The 20016-nt window shown below is 47.3% G+C and overlaps 1 long non-coding RNA gene across 1 annotated transcript in view; it reads left to right on the forward strand.

Annotated features, from left to right (window-relative positions):
- Positions 1-1308: 1308 nt before the first annotated feature.
- The window catches only part of LOC148542732 (uncharacterized), a 122461-nt gene continuing 103753 nt past the window's right edge, over positions 1309-20016 (forward strand). The window contains exon 1 of the long non-coding RNA XR_015877095.1: positions 1309-1642. This is a non-coding gene — a long non-coding RNA (uncharacterized LOC148542732). The remainder of the gene's footprint in view (positions 1643-20016) is intronic.

Consider the following 20016-nt stretch of genomic DNA (forward strand, 5'->3'; position numbering starts at 1 on the left):
GCCATGGTTGTAGCATACATGCCTACTCTCCCTGAACCTGCAGGAGGCTCCCGATTTTTCAGGTAGCCCCCCGCACCCCTGGAAGAGCAGGCACTTCTCCTGCTTCCAGCCCACTAAATCTGCGATCCCATATGCAGAAATTATGGCGCCAGCATCTCAGTTCCCACGACCATAGGATTACTCAGATGGTCGATTATCGAAAGATCTGCAATCACCCCTGTGTATTTGGATACACTTGCTTGGATGTGCGAAGCCACCAGTGAGCCTGTTCATTCATTTCCAGGTGACTGCATGCATTAGCATATTTTTGCACAGCAGCTGCGTACGGCGAATGGGATTGTAAAGCCGCCAACTGTTTAGCCACCGGTTCAAATCCCGACAACGTGAGGCCGAAAAGAGGAAATCCCGACAGTGGAGGTAAGTAAAGCTTACCCTCCCTTTTCCTCCCCTAACCCTCCTTTAGGGGTGCCTAACCCTAACCTCCCCCCCAGGGGTGTCTAAACCTAACCCCCCTCCCTGCTCCCTAAACCTAACCCTCCAGGGGGGGGTGCCTTTCCCTAACCTCCCCCCGGGGGTGCCTAACCCTAACTCCCCCATGGGGGGGGGTGCCTAACCCTAAGTCCCCCCAGGAGCACCCTAACCTAAACCTCCCACCCGCGGCTAAGAGGACGGGCGCCTGGAATTGCCTTGTTCGGTTCCTCATCGTCCTGGATTCCGGCATCGGGATTATGACCGGCGTCGGTATCTCCACGCCTGTCATAAATCCCTAGCCGGCATTCTGGCGTCGGGATCGTGACCGGCGGCCTTGCGACCACCGGTCACTTAACTACTTCCCGCATACAGGATAGCAACTGTGATTGCATTAGCTCCACATCAGAATCAGTCCCAGTGTTAATAAATATTGCATTGGAGTAAATGTCACACACTGCAAGTGTCAATTCACAAATGTTTAAGCAGCATTTAAAAAATATCTATTGGCTAATACATTTTACTGCAATGACAATACAGCAAAATGGCAACAAGTGGATTATACAATTAACTTCTTTTTCATTAGGAATTTTAAATTGAATGTGCTATAGAGCAACCTTCCAGGTGCATCACATTGCTGGGGGTAACCAGTAACAGGCCTTTCCCTGCCAGTTGAATCCAGAGAGGTCTTTGCTGAAGTTCACACAATGTCATGTTTATCATTTGTGTTGTATTGTTTCGTGGGGCTTATGGTGTCAGCACCATGTGATCCTACAGGATGTAACAAGTAGCAGGATTACATGGAATGCTGGAACGTATAGTGTACGTTTTGTAGCAGAACACAGAGTTGAATCTGAGAGTCAGAGGGAAGAGAAAATAGTAAGGTGCTAGTTAGAGACATTGAGAAAGCAGGTTTTTGAGTAAGTACCTTCCTCTGGGCGTGCATTGTTACCGACTGCTGTCATGCCCCCAGAGGCGGCAAATCTACCTCCAGCGATGCCTCCTAGACACCTCACCTTGATTGTTCTGCTCTGTGGCTTCCTGGCACTGTCTTTAGATGTGGTGGCCCTTGTTAGCCCTGCCTGGGTGACCTCCAAGCATTTCTCTCTGTCTCTGTGGGAGATATGTAACCAACAAATAGACGCGTGGCACTGCACATCTGCACTGTACAATGGTGAGTAAGAGGGGTGTGAACAGTTATGTAAATAAATTAGAACAATATTGATACACTTGAAATTGATGAAACAACTAGAACTATGCTAAAATGAATAACAAACTGCAATGATGTTGGCATTATGGTCAAGGATTCATTTCAGATATTGGGGCTGATTCTGCATTATGCTAATTTGCAGCAGTTGGTCGATGTTTTTAGTGCTGCACATACATCCGAGTCATTCTGTGTATGCGCCCTGATCGTTACCGCACAGAGACGCAGAACGAATTTGGACAATGTAGTGTGGGTGTTCCTGCGAGGTTGCCTTGGCTGCATCTAAAGATGCAGAACCGCTCACACCATACGCCATATTCAGACGGAGAAATTGCACCTGCCATAGGGCTGGCTCAAGTTCCGATGGTGCGGCATTAGCAATGAGACGCAGTTGCGCAAGAGACACAGCCGAATCTGCATGCATATATAGGGCCTGATTCCCTTCGGATTGCTATTGTGATCGCAGCTGTGATTACGCACGCAGATCTGCTGCAAAAATATTCTAATGGATGCTATTGCAAAGCCAGCATAGAGACGCCCGCTACCGCTATCTCACATCCGTAATACCTCGCAGACCTGCGTATACATCGGTAACATAGAGTAACATCGGCCTCTCACGCAGAATTACAGCAGCCCTGACCTGTCTCAGAAATTACAACTCAAGCTGCGTATGCCATCGCAGTGGCTAATTTATGCACGCCCAAGTAATGGCATTCAAACGGACAGGCACACCTGCGTTTCTCTGACCACTCCCCCATCACCAGGGCCTGCTTTAGGGGTGTTCGACAGTGCGGTCGCACAAGGGCGCCACCCCTAGAGGGCGGCACCCTTCCGCAGCATCCCGATTTCAGCGGGACAGTACTGTCCCGCTGCTCCATCCGCGGGCCGAAGTGGCCCGCGGGTGGTCTAATTGGGAGGTTGTGGACCCCCACCGCCGCAGCTGTGCGGCGGTGCCGGACCCCCGGAGTGTGAATGGATGCCGCGCGCATGCACGGCATCCATTCATTGACGGAAGAGGGCTGGGGGAAGCCCAGCCAGTGACGGATTGCTGGGCTTTACCCCCAGCCTGACGTTATTTGGAGGCGTGCCATGTGGGCACGCCTCCAAATAACATCATGTAGGGGGTGTGGTCTATGGTAATTAGGCCACACCCCCAAACTCGGTCGCGTGCGGCTTCACCGTGCGCGATGAGAGGGCGCCATGTGATGGGCCGGCACAGGGTGCTCTGACCCCTGGAGCCGGCCCTGCCCATCACCACCCCTAAACGCTGACATCCCGTCACTCCCTCTGCATTGTCTTTTTGTGATCACAGTGTGATCGCATACGCAGTATGCACCATCGACTGATCTGCGTACGCTGTTGCAGTTGCCATCTGTAATGAATCAGGCCCATTGTTCAATATAAAATATACTATACCACTAGCAATATTGTAGCAAACTATGGGCGTGATTCAGACCCACTCGCTAGGATGCGTTCACATGCAGCCAGCCGATTGTTGGGTGGTGACGGGCTGGTCGCTAGAAATGGGGGAGTGGAGGTGCGAACGCAGGTGTGCCTAAGCATCTCAATGCAGTTTCAGAGGTGTGCATAATTAAGAGGCAGCATCATAGTACATGTCACCTGGCTGAATTTTACACTGAACCACTTGCAGTGCTTGCGGCAGGGTATGGTCAACCACAAGTGCTGCGTATGCATCCGATGGTACTTGATGTTACAGATGGTTGCATACACTTCCTGGAGATGACGTGCGCAAGTGGGCGTCTTAAGATAGGCTGGTGGGCATCTGCATACACAAAGCGATCGCACGCCAAGACATAGTGGGCGTGCTAATGCCTTGCTGTGCGATTGCTTGACTTTCCGAATTTGCATACGCATCTACAGGGCCATCTCTTCCATTGGGCTTGTTGGGCAGTTGCCCAAGGGCCCGAAGCTTGTAGGGGCCCGCCAACCCACCCCCCTGCAGCCGCGGCCAGTTGGTAAATCTGTGATATTTTTATAAGCCGGACGCTGGTGCACTGTATTCCGATCTAACCTCCCCCAAACCCCATCCGTCCCCCCGGTGAAGAGTACTCACCTCAGTCCCAGTTTTACTTCATCTGCCGGCTTCAGACCAGTCAGACAGAGTCTCTCTGCATGTGTGGGAGGTCTGATGGGCATGCAGGAGGGTTTAATTTTATTGACCATTTACATTATTTTCCCGTGAACGGGTGGGTAGGGGCCCCAGTGCAGTGCTTTGCCCAGGGTCCACACTGCTAAGACAACCCTGCGCATCTAGCGTGCGAATGCATCTAGTGAGCGGGTCTGAATCGAGCCCTAAGTTTACAGTGGTCAATATAACAATACCCTCTGATAAGGAAAGGCAGGGAAACACGTTAAGGCTCCGTATACACCAGCTGTAATTACCACCTATCACTGTGCAATATTTACAGGAATATTACATGGATGTATGGACACTGTAGATAAAGCTGCAGAATAGGATTTAACCAGTAGCTGGGAAGCATATGAATTGCTGTATTTCCTGGAAACATCATCAGGACAGATAAGTACTACATTACCTGCATCCAGCACAAATATTACATTACCTGGCCAGGAATATTTTTTTTTTTTAAAAAGAGTTAAATAGACCACTGCTAAACAGTGAGCAGAAACCTGCAAATTAACAACAAACTTTAAATTGCATGCTGTTTTCTTAAAGGACAGTACTAATGCTTACTGGGCAGTAACTTGCAAACTAATACCCCTTTTCCACCAAAATTCCGGGTCTGACCCGGAGTTGGAACAGGGTTCCTATCTGGATCAGACCCGGAATTTAGCTGGCGCCGACCCAGCGATCCAACCCTCTCCCCTTTTACACCAGGGAGCGGCCCGGGTTAACCCTGCAATAACCCGGGTTTTAGCTCCGGTGTAAAAGGGGAATTATAAGTTCAAAATTGCATGTGACTGTTTTTTTTACTAACCCTTTCTGACAGAAACCAGTGAATTAACAATAAACCTGTGTTGCATGCTATTTATTTCAAGGACAGTTTTTTTTTTTTTTATAAACGTACAGGTGTTGAAATTGCACACTATAAACTGCAACAAGATACTACTGGCACAGTATTTGTTATATTCACCACTATAAGCGTAGTATGCTACAAGATTGCTAGTATCTGTTATATTGAACAATATATGCTCAGTGGACTGGTTAAAAATCAATATTTAGTGTACTTATACACATTTTTATTTTATTTTAACTATTCTACTCTTATACAGTAAATATATATGTATTTGTACCGGTCTATGTATGTACAATTTCCAAGAGATTCATTTTCTCTGTTGTAAACTTGAATAAACTCTAAACATTCAGGTGTCTGCTTGGCTTTAGCATTCATCTACTCCTACGATGGACATCCACAGGTGCGATAGAAAGCTACAAGGGGGCTCTAACCCTTCTCTCCCCTCACAGCTCTCACTGGCTGGCAGACTTCCACACACTGCCTCACAACTGTTTTCTTCCCTCCCCATTGCTATTAGTACAGGACTGGACAATTACTCCCTGTCAGTGCCTGCAGCTGTTATGCATCAGTTCCTAATAAGTGGTTAGCTCCTGCAACTTTGTAACCTTACGGCCATCCTTATTTTCCTCACCAGCCCAAGGGACTCCCAAATTTTGTCTATTCCTGCTTGTTCCTATTTACTTAAAGATTGCTATCCTTTCACTAACGTCTGACATAATTCCTCACATACTGTATATTTGAAAGTTAGCTGTCAAGAATGGATGTAGTTTTACATCCCGGCTGTCGGGATGCCGGTGGTCAGAATACCGGGCGCCAGAATCCCAACAGTAGTCGGAATCCCGGCTCCAGAATCCAGACCGCTGACATCCCAAAAGGAAGTATTAGGGTTAGGTTTATGGTTAGGGTTAGGCACTGGGGGAGTGTTAGGGTCAGACTTCAGGGAGGATAGGGTTAAGCTGCAGGAAAGGTGGGTTAGGGGAGAGTTAGAGGTTAGGATTAGGATACTTACCTAGTTCTGTCGGGATTCTGTCTGTCGGGATGCCGCCATCAGTATTCTGACCACCGTCATCCTGACCACAACCCATCAAGAATAAGAAAAAAATAATGTTACATTATTGTATATGAAGGGGAGAATTTACGAAGCAGCGGCTTCTGTAAGCTGCTGCTTCCCGGCGGTTTGCAAGTGAGTATTTTAAATGGTACCCGTAGTCCGTGTTAAACAAGCCAGGATTTACACTGACTGTGGGTGCCGTTTTAAACATAGACCCGCAACCCGCTGGGAAGCGGCGGCTTACAGAGGCCGCTGCTTTGTAAATTCTCCCCTAAGTGTTCACAAAATGAAGAGGCTAATGGGAGAAGTGAAACAGGTTAGTAGTTGGTATAATTTTGCCATTGATTAAGACAGAAGGGAGTATTCCAGGGGTGCGTTAAAGATTTGAAATATTTGTTAGCATTTTGTTTTATAGGCTCAATCTTTTTGTCTTTAAAGTACTTGGCAAGATTCTAGCATCTTTAGACAGTGAAATACCGATTGGTGCATCTTAAGACGCAACCAGCAGTTGCACCATTGAAGCTTGCACAAGCCCTATTCTAGATGTAGATTCTCTGTCAGTGTAAGGCCTCCAATGTGAGTGATTAAGGGTCTGAGGGCCTGATTCTGCAGTGCACTTATGATCGCAGAGTCCTGACGTTTTGGAATTTGAGGGGTCTAGTTACTAAGCAGTATTAGGAGACAGAGTGAAAAGGGTATACAATCGGGAAACCGGCTGCCTTAATACCGACAGCCGGCTTCCCGACTGTCATATCCCGGCGAGGGTGAAATGCCGGGTGTCTAGATGTAGACGCCTGACATTTCCCCGACGCCGGGAGACAGGTGTCCGGCATCCCTATCAAAGGGATGCCGGGCGCCGCGAGCGGACAGTCGTGGGGGGGGAGGGTTAGGTTTAGCACACCCAGGGGGGACTTAGGGTTAGGCACCCTCCCGGGAGTGTTAGGGTTAGGCTAGGGGGAGGGAGGGTTAGGGTTAGGCACCCCCCCCGGGGGGAGGTTAGGCTTAGGCACCCCCCCCGGGGGAGGTTAGGTTTAGGCAGCGGGGAAGGGGGGGTTAGGGTTAGGCACTTAGAGGGGGGAATAGGGTTTGGCACTTGGGGGGGAGGTTAGGGTTAGGCACCCCTAAGGAGGGTTAGGTTAGGTTAGTTTATACTTACCTTAGCTACGATCGGGATTTCCAGCCCTGTCGGGCTTCCGCTGCCGGGAACTCTGCTTTTGTCGGCCAGGCGCTGCCGAGAATCGATGCGCTGCCGGGAATCGATGCGGCCGGCGGTATTTCATACCGATTCCAGTGAAAAGTGACAAGGTGCCAGCCAATCCGCTCCTAACTGTCATTTTTCAAACACAGCCTGTGAGATGACAGTTAGGAGCGGATTGGCTGGCACCTTATCACTTTTCACACTGTCTCCTAACACTGCTTAGTAAACAGACCCCTGAGTGAGATTTCTGGCCTCTTTTGAGCATCTGCGATGGCCAGCATGCGTGACCCCATGGGTCACTTAGCTGGACGATGGTATCGCAGATGATCCGATGCAACGTCCTAGGACGCATCTCGGATCAGTGATGCATGCAGGAGGCGTGACGCCTCCTGCTGCATTACCATATTACAGCTATCGCAGCTGCTAACATGTTAGCAGCTGCAATAGCTAATACGTCCTCTGCTGAATCAGGCCCTGAGTTTGCAGCGGCTATCAGTGACATGCTAGCGACCCTCCCATAACATGCCCATAAGATGGACCATCTTTGTGCATCTGGGAAGCCAGCTCCCAGTCACCGCCCAGGAACACCCAGAACATTTCCCAGACGCTGATTATCCGGTGTCTCAATACACCGAGCTACGCATGGACTGTGTGACTTTTTGACTTAGATGTATGCGCCGTTAAAAAACATTAACCATTTGAGCAAATATTGGAATTGCAATGGGTGATGGCAGAATTTAAAATGGAGAAAATGAGAATCCGAAGTGATTTTTATCCATGCGGTCTGTGGGATTGGTTAATATTGAGAGGGGCGACTCAGTACATTTTTGTAGCAAGAGTGTAGCAAAAGGCCTGATGCAGAGCTGAGTGCATTGCATGCATGTACATAAATGCGGATTTTGGCCTGAATGCAGACTTCTATGCCCCCAGGCCCCTACCCATACTCATGGTTTGCTACTATTCCATTGTCACAATCTCATTTAACTTTGTCCCATTACAGCCCAGTCACGGCTTCTCAGTCGCAAGTAGATATGTGATTGTTATGAATATGACTCTGCATCAGGTGGTAAGTTTGTAGCTACTGATAAGTTTCTTCAGTATATAATATAGGGCCAATTTATATCACTGCAGGGGCAGAACTATGGGAGACAATGGAGGCACCTGCCGTCGGGCTCCAGCACTGAAGGGGCACTTCCCCCATCAGGGCCGGTTCTAGACCTTGTGGAGCTCAGGGCGAGAGTTCCTTTTGGCGCCCCCCCCCCAAAAAAAAAAATCATGCAGAAACAAACGAGGGTGTTTTTCTTGCGCTCGTCGCGCACCCAATAGGTAGTGAGGCTTAGTGACACGCCCCCATTCATCACTTTAGGAAACACGCCCAGCAGAAGGTGGATGCAGCTGCTACTAAAATGCCATGTGCGACGTCGTCACGCCCAGCACTACCGGCATTCTGGGAGACTGGGCGGGATTAGGAACAGCAGCACAGTTTGTGAATATGGCACCGCCAGAGTTTGTATGTCATGCCACACAGCTCATTCACGTTATGCCACACAATAGTACTCCTTCTAACACATTATGCCATGCAATAATGCCCCTTACACATTATGCCGCACACGCTAATGCCCCTTTCACATTATGCTGCACATGGTAATACCCTTACACATTATGCCGCACAGATTAATGCCCCTTACACATTATGACAGGCAGCCCGGTCACAGCGGGCAGACGCTGCAGCTGCAGGAAATGAGGGGACATGAACAGTGTGTAGCACTCAGAGGCGTATCGTGGATCCATGGTGCCCTGAGCATGTGTATGCTACGCCGTCCCTTCCCCATACTTCACTTACAAAAGTGAAGTTTCATAGGGCTGGACATATCAATGTAAAAAATGTGGTCAAACCTCCGAAAACTGCCATTTTTGCAGGTTTAGTGCAATAATTATGGATTCCCTATGTATTAAAAAGGTCCATACAATATACAGTAATTGTATGGGACTGCAATGTGTCCATATGCATTAAGCTCCAGAAAGCGTAACTTTTCAGAGCTTATGCCATGTCTAGATGGCATTGCCTATAGGTGGCATTTCATATAGAAGCCTATAGACGTCTTACCACAAAGTGGCTGGCGATCTATCAAAAGGATCCACTGATTGCATGGTGAATCTTACTGTCACCAGTTTTATCGATGGCGGTAAGATTCTTTGGGGTAAATTTACTAAAGTGAGAGTTTTTAGAAGTGAGTTTTAAAAGTGATGTTGCCCATAGCAACCAATCAGATTCTACTTAACATTTCAGTAGCACCTTCTAGAAGATAATAGCTAGAATCTGATTGGTTATTATGGGCAACATCACTTTTAAAACTTACTTCTAAAAACTCTCACTTTAGAAAATGTACCCCTTTGGCTTTATTGGGAAAAAATATAAAAAATGACCTGTCATACTCAGGACCTGATCTGCTGCTGGCAGTACTTCAGTGACATACATGGCAGGGCAGACATGGCAGAAGGATGCGGAGCAAATGGGAAAGTGTGTCATGATGGGCACAGGGGATAGACTGATATCAGGGGTAAGGGGAGACACGTAGAGGAGGGGGGGGCACCCAGATATTGATTAAACAGAAACAAGGGGGAGGGTGACACAAACCCAGGGTGGTGGGTGAGGTGCACACATACACTAATGAGACTTATACACATGGGGGGGTGACACATACACGGGGGACTGGTGCGCACAGGTAATTAATAGCAGCAAAATTAAACTAAAATAGGCTGATACCATACCAGTATACATGACAAACAGCAATACAAAAAAAAAATGTCCAGAACCTTCCAAAATAAATGCAATCAGTGATAAATCTGTACTCACCATCTGGTAACTATTAGCCTCTTCTTTAGCTCGGCCTGAGTGACTCAATTCCACCAGCTACTCACAGAGTTACAACTGCAGGGAATGCAATATGCAGGGCGGGCTTCAGCAGAAAAAAAATGGTCGGCCGGTGACACACTGACCAGGGATTCCTGGACACCACACATTATACCTCCGTCACCCCTGTTCAGCCGGAATTTAGTCCAATCAAGCGCTGCACATTTATCAGCGACCGTTGGTGCCCTCAGGTGACACTCACCGCTGCCAAGCTGCTGCTGCTCTGCATGTCCCGTGGGTTGCCTGCCTCTCCCCTGCGCATCCTGTGACGCGTCGCATCTGTCGGCCGCGCCTGGCATTCTGGGACTCCCAGAATGCCATGGGAGGGTGCTGCACTGTAGAAGGGAAGGGAAGTGGCGGCGAACCACCGCGGTAGGTTCATGTGGCGGGCAAGCACGGGCGGGTGCCATCTAATTAGACGCGCCGGCGGGGATACCTCGGCTGCCCCCTTAGGTTGCAGTGCTCCGGGCAATAGCCCTGCTTGTCTGCAGCTAGAACCGCCACTGTCCTCCATTGCCCACAATATATTCACCCCACTTAGGGCTGTAACTATGTACCCGGAGTGTACCATTATGGTCGCCCAATACATGGCACCTCTTCCTGGCACCTGAGAAGCCACTATACACTAGTGGAGAGCTCAGTGTCAGACCATCAGCTGCCACCTCCGTCTATCTATAGCCTGTCCCTACTCATTGGTAGGGATGTGCAGGCTCAGATTAGTTCAGATTTTCCCGCCAAATTCTGATTTTTTTACCCGCCAAAAATCGGGTCTCAGAAAGAGGCAAAACGTCATCTTTCATGGACTTTTGTCCAGGAATGATGATGGTTGTCCATGAAAGATGACATTTTGTCTCTTTCTGAGACCCAATTTTTGGCGGGAAAAATCAGAATTTGGCGGGAAAATACAAACTAATCTGAGCCTGCACATCCCTACTCATTGGTGTTGCTGCTACTCAGCAGCTTCTTTGTCAGTGTAACACGTCCAGCACCCCCCCTCACCCACACCTCTCTGTCTTACTCCTCCATGGCATTCCTATATTCTGTGTGCAACTGCAGGTGTATCTGCTTGCGAAATGCTACATTACAGTGTCAGCGGCTGTGAAGGGGGGGGGGACACACACCAAATTATAACTTGCCTCCAGGCATCTCGGATGAATTTACGCCTCTGTATCACCAGGGGTGTATCTAGGGATCCAAGCGCCCCTTGCAATGTAATGTACTGGCGCCCCCCTACCCTCCTTATGCAGTGCCCCCAGTAGTAATCCCCCAGTAGTAATCCCCCCTATGCTGCATTGCCCCCAGTAGTAGCCTCCCCTATACAGTGCGCGCAGTAGTAATCCCCCCTATGCTGCATTGCCCCCAGTAGTAGCCCGCCCTATACAGTGCCCCCAGTAGTAATCCCTCCTATGCTGCATTGCCCCAAGTAGTAGTCCCCCCTTTACAGTGCCAACAGTAGTAGACCCCAGTAGTAGGTCCCTATACAGGGCCCCCAGTAATAGTACCCAGTAGTAGTCTCCCCTATACAATGCCCCCAGTAATAGTACCCAGCAGTAGTCCCCCCTATACAGTGCCTCCAGTAATAATACCCAGTAGTAGTCCCCCCTATACAGTGCCCCCAGTAGTAGTCCCCCCTATACATTGCCCCCAGTAGTAGCCCCCCTAAACAGTGCCCCCAGTTGTAGACCCCCTATACAGTGCTCCCAGTAGTGGCCACCCCTATACAGTGCTCCCAGTAGTGGCCACCCCAATACAGTAGCGGGCACCCCCCATAAAGTGCCCCAGTAGCGGCCACCCCCTATTTCAGTGCCCCCCCCCATAGTGCCAGACTTATCCACACACACACACACAGAACAAAAAAAAAATTCTACTTACCTGGTTCCCGCTCCTGACACGACTGCCGCTGTCCGAGTCTCGGCCCGCTCTTCTCCTGCATGGGAGAGACGTCATGACGTATGACGTCTCTCCCGTCACATGTTGCGGGGGGAGCCGGAACATGGAGCACATGAGTGAGCTCCAGCTGGCTCCTTCTGTGGATGACGCAGCAGCTAATGAGAGTCTGTCTGACTCTCATTAGCTGGCTGCTATTACAAACACACAGCCGCCGCTGACGGCTGTCTGTTTGTAAACTGTGTAGGGCAGACCACTCTCACTGCGGTCTGCCCTACACTTGTGGGGCCGAGGGACTTGTCCACCCCTTGGCTACTGGTGGCACTGACGGGCGGCACCCCCCGTTTGGTCGGCGCCCCTGGTGAGTGCCATCCTGGCCAATGGGTAGATACGCCCCTGTGTATCACTATCTATTAGACTAGATGACTAGTGGAAACATAATAAAGGGGTTCCCTAATAACACTTTGAATTGGTCCTATTCACTGTTCATCTCCCCATACAACACGGTTCTGTGAGTAGGCTAATGTTGCAGCTATGCTAATTAGCCTAGGTAGCTGCGCACATATGCTGCTTTCATGCAAAGAGCAGGCAACAACATCTTTAAGTTCTATCAATCCTATTAGCAGCGATGGCAGTGGAAAAGAGTATTTGTATGTTTCTGACTTAGGGGTAAATTTACTAAGAATCGTGTATGGCGAGATTGCAATCTCGGGTGAGTTTAACCATTTTCAGTAACTTGGAAATTTACTAAAGGCAAACTCGGGAGAGATTTCTCTATTTAGACAGAATAGGTGAGAATGCAATCTCGATTCAATACACCATCGGCCAAACACGCAAATAAAATTCCATGGAAAATATACAACTCGGGAATTTACCAAGAATTGTGATTATAATCACGGGTGTAATTTGAGCAAACTGTTACATGTGCAGCTGCGGCTCTCTGCCTGATTGGATCTCAGTGTTTATCCTAGCTACCTGGACTCTGGCTGCTATGTGCAGTTACTCACCTGTTGGAAAGTCTCATTACCTGACCTCAGCCTGATGGACCAATCACAGGAGACCTCCCCCTTCATTAGGGATTCAAGTCAGTTCCTGTCTGCCGGTGATATTACTAAGTTTTTGATCCTAGTGGATGTCCACATGGTCCCTGCAGGCTGTGCAGTCCCTCGCTCCCTAACCTTTGCTCTGAGACTCAGGGCCTCATTCAGAGGCGGTCGGAGGATGCAAGCGGTTGCTCAGAAACTGGGCGGCCGCTTGCATCCTGACCGCCCGCCTCTGTTGTGGTCGTTAGGCTGTGGGTTAACACCCACAGCTCTAACGACCGCTCCGGTGATGGTCGCGATGGTCACAGACCATCGCAACCATCGGGGCTTACGACGAGACCCTAGGGTAGGGTCTCCCTTGTCGTAAGCCCCGGAGAGCTTCTGGCTCTGTCTGAGCTGGAAGCTCTCCACTGACATCACTAGTGTAATCACTAGTAATGTCAGTGGGGCCTCCCCCAAATGGTAGGCCTCAGTTTGGGCTGCCACCCCCCCGGCCCGCCTTCCACACGGGGCGAGCTGTCAATCAACATCGACAGCTCGCCCCCTTTGGATCGAGACCCGCTACGACCGGCGCTGTCGGTCATAGCGGGTCTCACGCATGCGCACGACGGCTCCGGCGCGTGCATGCTCTGTGGGGGGCCATCGACCCGGTCCGAGCGCATCGGCGCTAACGACCGGGTCTGAATGACCCCCTCAGTCCTCAGTGTCCTGTCACTGCCAGTCTTACTCCTGTGTCCTCCTGGATTCTGCCCTGTTCCCATGTCCATCCTAGCTCCAGCTTACCTTCTGTGTCTCCTCCAGTTTGTGTCTAGTTCCAGCGTGTACCTGCATTCACCTGTCAGTTCAACAATATCAAGTACTGGTTCTGCTACAAACTCCAACCTGCATTTGCCTGCCAGTTCAACCATTTCAAGTACTGATTCTGGCCCTGATTCAGAGCCAGACGTTCTGACAGAGCGCTCGCTCTGAATCAGGGCCGTCCCTCTGAATTTAAGAGCGGCCTCCTGGCCGCTTGCATAACTGTGGGTGACCACCCACAGCTATAGCGAGCGGCCAAAATGATGGTCGCGATGGTCAAGACCATCGCGACCATCGGGCTTGCGACGAGACCCTTGTGGTGCTTTTGGCTCTATCACAGCCAAAAGCACTCCTACTGACATCACTAGTGATGTCACTAGTGATGTCAGTGGGGGCGGCCCCAGACGGTAGGTGTTCCCATGGGAACGCCTCCGTCTGGGCAACCACGCCCCGGCACGCCCACCAAAGGGGGCGTGCTGTCAATCACCATCGACAGCACGCCCCATTTGGTTGGCCCGTCGTTATTCGGGTCTCGCGCATGCGCACGACGGATCCGCCTCAGTCATGCGCACTTGGCCAACATCGACCCGCTTGCGAGCGCGTCTGAATTAGGCCCTCTGTTACAAGCTTCAGCCTGCATTCACCTGTCAGTTCAACTATTTAATGTACTGGTTCTGTTACAAACTCCCACCTGCATCCTGAGTAGCTGGTCTGTCCCAATCAAATCCATTTCCGGCATTGCAGGTTTCACAGTATTCCCACCTGCATCCTGAGTAGCTGGCTTGCCACGATCAAATCCATTTCCAGCATTGCAGGTTTCACAGTATTCCCACCTGCATTCTGAATAGCGGGCCTGCCACAATCAAGGCCATATCCAACATCACACCTGCATCCTGAGTAGCTGGCCTGCCACAACCAAGTTCATATACAGCATTACAGGTACAACATTATTCACACCTGCGTCCTGAGTAGATGGCCTGCCACAACCAAGTTCATATATAGCATTACAGGTACAACATTATTCCTACCTGCATCCTGAGTAGCTGGCCTGTCACAATCAAATCCATTTCCAGCATTGCTGCTTTGACATTGTTCCAGCCTGCATCTTGTAAAGTTGGCCTGCTACAAGTCCAGATCTGCATCCTAACTGATTTTGTGCATATCCACCTGTGCAGGTTGATTACTTCCAGCAGCAGTCTCCAGCACACACTTGCATCAGCTATTAACCCCTACCCTGCTTGCTGCTGTACTCCAGGTAAATTATATTTTGTGGATCCCTGCCTATTGCATGAACCCCATCAGCGAGCTCTAGGGGTCTCATGCAAATAGTGCAGGTACATTCATAACATTATCACCGGCCCATTACTGGAGTATAGCAAGACGAGTCCAGCTTTTCAAAATCCGGTCCAGTCTTCACCCTCAAGCCACACCACCTCAAGTCAGAATCCGGATGAGGATCCAGTTCCGGTTCTGATCAGCAGATTGAAAATCTGTGAAAACATGCAAACTCTTACATCACAAGCCTTCCTAGGGCTATCCATCCATGTAGATGTTCTGCAGCAACAGATTTCTGCGCATACATTTTTTTCTGACAATTCTAAACTTTGTCAATCATGTGGACAAAGATTTTTTGGCACCTTTCAAAATGACTGTTCTCTTCCCTCTCAGTTTACCAGTAATGGGAGTCCTGAACAACTGGGGATTTTACAGACTTCTGTTGAGAAATTGATGACATCATCCCCTGAAAAAAGTCAGGAAGTTTCTGAATACCACAAAAGTCGCATCCCTATTAACGGAGGCAGAAAAGACCACAGCTGCCTGAAAGGAGATTCCGGAGTGAGCGCCAGCAACGAAAGGATGACCTGCTATGCATGTATTGTGGAAGCACAAGTCACTTCATTAAAGACTGTTCCTTCCGCAGCTCAAGAAAAAGTGACACTCAACATTTCGAGGTATAGACTGACCTGTCACCTCAAGTGGTTATTCCAGACTCCCAAACTTCCAATAATGGTGCCAAAAGTTCCCAAGAAGAGGATCCACCCATGTCTGCCTGTTCCGGTCCCATCCCGGATTCTGCTGTTCTGATCCCAGATTCTGCCTGTTCCGTTCGCAAGCCGGATGGAGCTTCTTCTAGTTTCTCACCCCAAGAGCGGGTTTCAAGTTCTGTTTCCCAGGAGGGAATTTCAAGCCTCATGCTAGGGGGTTCCTAGTCTCATACTCCAGAAGGGGGTTTCAAGTTTACCACCTAAAGAAGGGGATCCGGTCTATAACTGGGGTCCTCTGACCCAGAGACCCAAGTTACGATTTGGGAACCAAATGAGGAAATGCAAATCTCCCATTCCCAGGGTAATCCCGGATCCTATAGCCCTAGGAGATACATCTAACACAACCATTTGTGGAGGGCCAATTAGTTCTACTGCTCCGAGTGGGGCATTTCATTTGTCAACAACCTTTGGAGAGGTCCTAGCCAGTGACCAATCTCCAGGAGGAGTACCCAATGTACAGAATCCTCAAATAGTGCCAGAGGTCCGAGAGGTGTCTGCCTTGCCAGAGGTCCCAGAGGTGTCTGCCTTGCCAGAGGTCCCAGAGGTGTCTGCCTTGCCAGACGTCCCAGAGGTGTCTGCCTTGCCAGAGGTCCCAGAGGATCCACCCATGTCTGCTTTGCCTGAGGTACCAACTCCAGAAAGGGAGTCTGAAATACCAACCCCACATAATGGGGATAATGGGGGTATCTAAGTCTCCAGTTCTAGGAACAATATCGGGTCTGTCTACCCCAGGAGGGACATCTGATTCTGAAGCCCCAGAAAGGGCATCTGTCATCAAGTCTAGTCCTGTAGCCCCTGGAGGGATATCTGATTCTGTGTCAAGTCCTGAAGCCTCAGAAGGGGAATCTGTTTTCAAGTCTAGTCCTACAGCCCCTGGAGGGGTACTGATTCCAGCTAAGGCCTAACGATTCCTGTCTGTCTATACCTTCTAACAATCGATTCCTGCCTATACCTTCTAAAATTGTCGCTATTCAGCGTAATGATTCACACAAGAAATAAATGCTTTCAGACTTTGAGTGTGGTTCCAAAGCACAAAAAGATATTATTCAACATAAAAACAGATGGTTACACGCTGTGATCTAAATACAATTAGTGTAAGTAAATCATACAGACCCAAGGTACAGTTGTTATGTATGCACGCGCTCTGGGCCCAGATACCGGCATCAGCAATAGAAACCTCCGTCAGCAGCACAGCAAGAAGACTCTCGACTGGGGTCAGAGAGTGCACATATATACACTTACAGGGATAGGCAATACAATAGGACAGATTGGCATGATTCCATTGGTACTCCGTCATGATGCTTCCTTTACAGGATAGTTAATAGGTCAATTCAAATGGACACAAGTCAGCCTCCAAAAGCCCTTTGTGTCCTTTTTCCCGCTGCATGCTAATCGAACCTGATAACATTACAGAGTACATTTTAATGTTTTAACTCTCTATAGTCCATAGTTTGCAGACGCATGTTCCGATCTTCTCACCGATGATACCAGAAATCTGTTGAGACACAGTGGATCAGTACAACACCAAACACGGTCTGCTTACCATGTACTAAACCTTAGATATCAAATAATCTTTATTTCACAACATTAATAATTACTGAATAAACCTTGAAGTTTACACTTTAATGCTAGGAAACCTTTTATGTAAGTGTGCAGTGTGTAAGTATTGGGAAATTGGGAAAAGACGCTAGTTAGTGCTGTGCGACTATGTGTTTTGTGGAGTATACCATGGTACATGTTTTGTAGGTTTAATCATTTTATGTTTTAGTGACTGTCTGTATTTGTATGGTGAGGACTGTTAACTTCTTTCTATTGCGTGGGAATCGCACGACGCTAAATAATAGCATCGCCGTATGTACTTATAATGGCGTGATTCACTAAAATGGCGCTGGGCGGCCAGTCACAAAATGGTGTCTCATTGCCATTCGCAAAATGGCATCACCCCGATCTAATTTTAAACCGATCCTGTCTCAGCCAATTATCCGGCTTCAACAGTCCACCCTTTGATAGCAAACAACATGCTATCATACTCTTATCTTAAAAATTAATTTTAGGCTTCCATTAAGACATATTATTTAATGTTATATTATGGGATGGTATATACTCAAGGGAAAAGGAAAGATCTTCGCACTGACCATAAGTAAATTTAAACACAAATATATGAATTATTATAACAAACCGCTATTGCTATTATATATTCTACTAATAGTACATATTTTTCTTGGTAGCGGTGGTGCTCACTAGAGTTATGATATATAGGTATCAAAAAGAGGGGGATAGAAAAGAACTCTGTTTTGTGAGCACTCAATTTATGTAATAGATAGGTACTAAAAATTAACTTTTAATGTACAATATTAAAATCAAAAAAATTACAAGAAAATTTTAAATTGGAGACAGTAATGATTATAATACACTATTCCTTATCAATGTACATGCTTTAATATATCACTATTATTGTATCTGAATGGTATGCTCAATGCTATCCCAAAAAGATTTTTATATATATTCATAAAAAAATAATAGAGACGTGTACAAAAAGAATTCACCCTGCCTTTTGGTAATGGTGAAGTATTACCCAGTAAATATTATAAATTCCAACATCATAAATAAAGATCATTAGACTGCAATAAATTTTCTAAATTATTTATTCTATATAAAAAGGAAATCCAGGTGCAAGGACGGTCAGGGTATAGAAGCCGTTAATTCCTGATTCTGCTACTCCTCACCCGGAACTAAGTCTATCTATGAGGAGTGAGTGACCATAAATAATGGGTTACCCTTAGAAACAACAGGATAACAGTGATTTTTCTCAGGTGTTCGTTTCTGCTTTTGTGGGTCTTACTGATTAAGCATTGGACCCACAATGAGAGAATTGCTAATCCTGAGGTAGTCAGCAGTTAATAGAGGGACAGAAAGCAAGATTCAGCATACATATGAGCACAGATTTTCTATATCACACAATACCATCTATGCTTTTAGAAAAACATACTAGCATGAACCACACTCTAATGATGAATATCCCTACAAACTGATGCAGAATGATAATAAACGTTACTGTTTCTAAGTGTAAATCTGAACTGTTACATTTAACAGGAAACAAACTGATACATAACAGGTCTTAGAAATAAAGGTAGCAAAACATATATCTGAGTAAATTCAGAAAATAAAAATAAAAATGCAATCATGTAGCTGTTTCATAAATAGTGTAAAAGGACAACCTCATTCTTATATATCACGCATAATATTGTGTATTGCCCATCTGCATTTTTTAAGTGTCAAATGCAAGGATTTATTCAGAGAAATTATTCTCAGTAACAACTCTAACAATAAGCCACAATTTCATCAGATGCCTGCTGTTATATTGCAGTTGGTACATTCAGTATTCAAATAAATTTATTAGTGGATAAAAATGAAAATGAACCAGAGTAACCATAATAGGTTTGACACAATCAGTATTCAAAGGACATTTAGTGAATAGATAAAGTAAGCTGTATAACCCTAATGGATCAGCACACTATATATGATGTATAGATAATTTAAATATATATACACAAACTAGAAGTCAGTGTCTCCCATGCTGCGTAGCCACGGGAGCCCTTACTGTTGCTGCTGCTGCCGATGCGCGTTTCGCCGATGTGGCTTGATTGTGGTTTAACTCTTAAACCCTCGTCTAATTTTTAGTAGTTGTAAAATCACACAATAACCTGCAGCTTAGTACATGAAACCCTAGGTCTAATAAAATGCAATTTTCAGTGCCGTGACCAGCATGGCAGAGCCCTCATGTACAGTATGGGTTGAAAACTTAGATATAATTGCTCTGTGTACAGCATGACATCACCATGTGTACAGGGGCATAGCCAAAACTTTGAGGGCCCCATAGTAACATTTTGAAAGTAGTTCCTAGTTAATTGTATGCCCCATATAATGCCCTATTTCATTTTATGCCTCATACTACCCTAGATAACTTATTATTAAATTGTATATCCCAAAATAGTGCCTAGTAACATTATTACCAATAGTAGTGCCCTAGTTCAATTTATACCCCATAGTAGTGCCCAAGTTCACATTACACCTACAGTACCCACAATTCTTTTTATGCAACATTATAGTGCCACCATTTTACATTATGCCACATCATAGTGCTGACAGTACAAATTATGCCAAACAGTGCCCCCAGTTCATATTATGCCACACAGTGCCCCCAGTACATATGATGACATATTGAAGTGCTCTCAGTTTATGTTATGCCACATTGTACTGCCCAGTTCACATTACTCCAGTGTCTGCAGTACTTATTATGGAACATTAAAGTGACCACAGTTCATATTATGCCATATTGTACTGCGCCGAGTTCATATTATGCCACATTGCTCACTACAGCCCCAGCTCACTCTACAAAGGCAGTAATC

Source organism: Taudactylus pleione, unplaced genomic scaffold (genome assembly GCF_031769625.1).
Source record: "Taudactylus pleione unplaced genomic scaffold, aTauple2 ptg000009l, whole genome shotgun sequence".
In the NCBI taxonomy this organism is placed as follows: Eukaryota; Metazoa; Chordata; class Amphibia; order Anura; family Myobatrachidae; genus Taudactylus; species Taudactylus pleione.